Raw genomic sequence first — 6,000 nt, 5'->3', positions numbered from 1 at the left:
TCTAAACCTCCTCTATCTGCACCTCCTGCTCCACTCTACACGTCCTCTATCTGCACCTCCTGCTCCACTCTACACCTCCTCTATCTGCACCTCCTGTTCCACTATACTCCTCTATCTGTACCTCCTGCTCCACTCTACACCTCTATCTGCACCTCCTGCTCCACTCTAAACCTCCTCTATCTGCACCTCCTGCTCCACTCTACACCTCCTCTATCAGCACCTCCTGAGTAGTCTGCTGTTTTTAATTTGGTTTAAGCCCCATCAGCCTGGATGACTGCCCACTGTATGGCATTGTACATAAGTGTGCCTCTCTGCAGACCCCCAAAAGGGAACAGACTGTGTTGACCATGTTGACACAGGGTCAGCAAGGTTTGATGAAAAGACAGTGCTTGTAAATACAGGACTATTGCTCCCATTATTGAGCTGCCTCTGCACAATTCTGCCACCTCAGTGGAATGCTCCCAGAACTGATGAGTTGAAATAGCACTGTATAAACCATGGGTTTTCCACATACAGTGTTTGGTGTCTTTAGATAGCTAATGATGTGGGAAATAGTTTGGTGTCATTGGTGGTGTAGTACATTGGTTGCTGAATAAAGACCTTGTAGGAATAAACCACAGGTAATGCAAGTTACCTGTGAGTAAGCGGCATTCAGTTGTGCTACAAGGGTTAATCAGATTTGTTAGTCATACAGAGATCAGCAGGGCCATTGTTGTTACCGCCATCTTGTGACTCTTTATTTGATGATTTGTTGTTTTTCCTGTAAACCCTGGGTATATAGAGGGAAAAGTGGAATAGTTTGAGGAGACTCGTTAATATGATCTCCTGCACACCATTTGCGTATAGCCATTCATATTACACCTTGTAATTCTTGTAACACATTGTCATTCTATTTCTGCAATGCACATTGTTGAATAGATTGTATTAATTTGAACCAACATCCTCTTGACTCACACCACTAAAAACGTAGTAGTTTAGAGTCCTAACAGATATAGACAACCAAGGATACCTGCACCCCATAGTCCCTCGCCTATACACCAGTGCCATCAAAGATACATACTAAGTGCATCATTCTAGGCTATACAGGCCACAGGCACGTCCGCGTCTGTACAAATAGATAGCGATCATATAGAGCCACACTATTGCCGGCCACTTGCAGTTCCTTTTGTTGAACTGTTAGAACAGAGGAGTAGTTGAACTTATCTTTTGGAGTCAGATAAACGAGAACAAAATAAACTTAACCCTGTTCCAGTAGCATTGGTCAGCCTACATGCGTTTCCTTCACACTACTTATGATCTTTAATCGCCAGCTCTGCTCGCATTGTGGTTCCCTCACTACAAGCACCTGGCGGTTGAGCTGCATGTATACACGCCTGCTTTCCGTTCTGGTTCCTCAGTGGTGGAATGACTTGCCTACCACTGTCAGGACAGCAGAATCCCTCCCAATATTTCAACAGACTAAAAACACACCTCTGCAAACTATACCTTAGTCCTCCCTCCTGATCCCCCCCCCCCCCTTCTGATATCCCTCTTGTCTCACCCCCAAAAAAATTAAAATTAGAAAATTAAAAAGAAATTGCAGTTACGATGACTGTCTTTTTGTTTAGAATAGCCCCTCAGGTGTATTTAACTAGTTATGGATTTGATGCTTCAACCTTTGGAAGAACCTATGCAGTGTCAGCCAAATGACTAAAATGTAAAAAATGAAATAAAACACAGCTTCCAAGTGAATATTTTAAACAACATAAGCTAAGGCGGAAAATATTTTCCAGTTTTAGGACTACGCTGTCCAACAAAAAAGAAAGAACTATGGTTAAACATCGCTCCAGCCAACAGAGAAAGTGGGAAATCTTCAGTTTATAAATATCATTTAAAAGACAATTAGGCAACATGTTCAATGAAATGCAACATACATCCTTCGTAATCAACAATTTTATTCTTTGCATGAACAGTCCCTTTAAATTGGTATTTTAGTTATATTATTAGCCAACTACAGCTGTAGAATTATTAGTGTAGATATTGCTGAACAGATTTGAGTTGTAACTAAGAGCAACAGCTGATTTCAGAGGCTTGCGGTTGTAACAGTGGTGCCCACTAGCGGAATGAGTTGACAACATCGATAAGGTATTTCCTAAGAGTGGTCCAGACCAACCTAACAAAAGTACGATGTACATAAGGTGTACTTAGCTAAGAACATTTCGGGAAACACGCAGAAACATTGAGGTAAAGCTTAAAGTATAACTTATGAACGGCGTAGCATTAAGAAGGCTTCGGGAAACGCAGCACCGAACAAATAATGCAATTGTTCATAAATCGTTGTCGGTGGCTCTTTGGGTTGCCCTATTTCGAATTTGCTGCAGCAGAAAGGACTGAGAATCAGGTATGCACTGGCAGCTCTGAAACTGAATATATACTGACCTATACACCAACAAGACCCCTCCGTTCTGCCACTTCGTGCCGTCTGGCGCCTCCCCCTCGCCACACCTGCACTTCACGCTCACGACTGCTGTCTGTCCTGGTCCCACGGTGGTGGAATGACCTCCCGGTGAATGTCAGAACGGCAGAGTCTCTGACCTCCTTCAAGCGCAGACTGAAGACCCATCTCTTCAGGCTACACCTTTCCCTCTCCAACTCACAATCACTGTGATTAGCCTTAGACCGTAATGGCACTTATGTATAGATATCGTTACTTGTATAGGTATTGTTGTTTTTATTGGCTGTTGTTGTATTCTAGCTGCCAACAGTGGTATGCTAGTTTGAAAGTTGATTGTACTCTTCAAGGGTTCTGAATTTCTGTATGTTTACACTAGGATTCGGAACTGTACTGTCCTCTCAGGTCTACTTTTGCACTTGTTCTTGTGATTGATTTGCACTTTGTTGTACGTCGCTCTGGATAAGAGCGTCTGCTAAATGCCACGTAATGTAATGTAATGTAATAATGGGAGAGGAACTGGGTAAAGTGGGAACAGTGGGATTGCTGTGATTTTAAAGTTGCATCTTTGTTATATGTGGTAAACTAAATTAGTATCATTAATTTAAAGCCTAAATCTAAAGTGCTTTATTTATAAGACCAGTACGTTTTAGACAACAACTTGCATGATCTTTAATACATTAATACTCATTTTTGGGGCAGCCTGCAGCCAAGTGGCTAAGGTACATGACTGGGACCCAGAAGGTTGGTGGTTGAAGCCCCAGTGTAGCCACAATTAGATCCGCACAGCCGTTGGGCCCTTGAGCAAGGCCTTTAACCCTGCATCGCTCCAGGGGAGGATTGTCTCCTGCTTAGTCTAATCATCTGCATGTTGCTCTGGATAAGAGCCTCTGCCTGACAAATGCCCTAAATGTAATGTAATGTCATTTTACAGTGAGAACGTCACACCAAAATTCAAACATGGTGATGGTAGTGTGATGGTGTGGGGATGCTTTGTTACCTGGGAAATTTGCCATTGTTGAAGGGGCCACAAATTCTTCTCTGGACCGGAAAATTAGTAAGGAGAAGGTCTGGTCATCTGTCCATGAACTGAAGTGTAATTAAGAAATGTAACAAGAGGCTAATCCAAAATGCAACAGTAATTCCACATCTAAATGACTGAAAAAGAGTCGTAGTGGTGTAGTAGAGCCTGAAAAACAGAACCAGTCCATGTTCAAAAACCTACCAATTTGTAGTATTATTCAAGCAGAAGAGTGGTTAACATTCCTCCACAGCGAAAAGACTGATATCAATATCAAAGTATTTGGTTGCAATTATTGCTGCTATGTTGTGAAATCAATTGTTAAATTGAAGGGGGCAATTACATTTTCACAGGGGTGACATGGACGTTTGATAAGTTTTTTCATTGAAGCAATGAAACAATATACTTTGTCTTAAGAGCTGAAACCATTCAGTGTGATGAATATTCAAACATTGAGGAAATCAGATAGGGGCCAAATACATTTTCACCGCACTGTGTGGACAGTTTGTAGCTGAATAATTGCACAGGAGCATGAGGGTGAGACGGCAGATCATGAGGGGCATTATTTATATGGTTCAAATCGGGACACAGTAGTGATTTGCAATATTTATACAACGCTTTGTTGAAAGGAGGAAGTGTCACTAATGGTTCCAGTGTCTCAATTTTGTTGCACTTCCACACGCTTGTCACAAACCTGCTACAGGCAGTTCAAAAGTGCACTTGTGGTGAGGGCAGGCGGATAAACCACAGATGTCAGCAAGACAGAACTTACACGTCTTGTACACTCTACTTCCTCTGAAGAACCGAAAGGGACAGCCAAGAGCCTATTGGCCAGCCTGTAGCCTAGTGGCTAAGGTGCCTGTAGCCTAGTGGCTGAGGTGAGAGGGGTGCGTGGGGGTTGGACCCAAAATGCAAGACTCAGAAATAATAGTTAAATAAAGTCCCGTTAGGGCTTTATTCGGGACGAGTCCCAGGAGCGTAGTCAACACAAGCAAAGCCCATACACGAAGATCCAGCCAAACAAATATAAAACAAACAAAAAGCATGGTGCCGAGGGAAGAGGCAATCTCGTAGTCGGTAGACGTGCAGGGAGGTCCGGTAGCAGGAGAGCAGTCAGCGGGGCAGATGAACAGGCGGACGGCAGGCAGAGGCGTAGTCGTGGGCGAAGCGGGAGTCGAAACCATGAAACAATCAGCGGGGCAAAAGTACAAAAACGGTAGGCGAGGACGTAGTCAAAAAACAAACAGTGGTCACAAAACAGAAATCAATGGACGATGGCCGATAACAGGCTTGGATCGTAACGTGTAAACAACCAGTAGTAATGCTCAAGAGTTGCGTCGTTAGACTAGAGGCAGACAATTTCGCAGTGAACAGTAGCGCGACTGGGCTATAAATGCGGGTGTAGACAGGTGCAGACAATTAGTTAGAGCGTAGCAAGGAAATGGAAAACAGGTGCGATGGATGACAAGTTAAACAAGGAGATTAGTAATCGTTAGTAATAAACCTATCCTGCCCTAGCATTAGTAAATTAGTAAATGACATGCACGAGAAACGTAAGGTAACATGAACACATGATTAGTTTGTTAGTCTCTACCCAATCCTGATCTAGCGTTAGTAGTTTTAGTAAATAGACAAATGGAAACACTTAGGGAGTGAATGACAGAAAGAGAGAGAGAGAGAGAGAGAGAGAAAAGGCGGAACGCAAGGTTTGCGGAAAAACATGTAAAAGTGTATGCATAACAACGACCAGTAAACGTAACAATAAACATGCATCAAAACATAACACAAAGCGAAACTAAGACGATAATCACTCAACATAACCAGGTAATATAATCGTACGAAAACATAACTAGACATCACAAGAAAATAAATCGTAACGAGACATAACTAAACAACATGACGAACCTAGACAACATAATACATGATAAGACACTACGTGACTAAGACAACATAAATAAACATAAATAAACATAAAACATGGCGAGACAGACCTGAAACGTGACATGAGGTGCCTGTAGCCTTGTGGCTGAGGTGCCAGACTGGGTGAACTTAGGTGTGAAATGTTGCTTCAAGCCCAAGTGTAGCCACAATAAGATATGTGCCACTTTCGGGCCCTTGAACAAGGCCCTTAATACCACATTTCTCCACAGGGGATTGCTTCCTGCTTAGTCTAATCAAGCAACTGCAAGTCACTGTGGTTAAAAGTATCAGCTAAATTAACTGTACTACTTTTATCTTCTTCTTTATCTCTTCACGAACACAACCAGCAAAAGCATACACTCATATTACTCTTCAAAACACAGTTCTACACATCTACCAACACTGGGGTCAGAGAGGACAATTTTCACAGTTCCACACCTGTACCAGCACTGGGGTCAGAAGAGCACATTTACACAGTCCTGAGAGATGCCAAGAAGTGTGTGGAGATTTCTTCTTTGGGGAAATTTTGCGAGGACTGTAATATGCAACATTGGACAGCGGACTCAACATCTCTTCATGTGAAAAAATCTGACCCCGGGAATATGAAGCATTTACTCGGTGCCGTTGT

The sequence above is a fragment of the Conger conger genome, chromosome 4 (genome assembly GCF_963514075.1).
Source record: "Conger conger chromosome 4, fConCon1.1, whole genome shotgun sequence".
Classification (NCBI taxonomy): domain Eukaryota; kingdom Metazoa; phylum Chordata; class Actinopteri; order Anguilliformes; family Congridae; genus Conger; species Conger conger.
Note: the sequence above shows the minus strand (reverse complement) of the source record.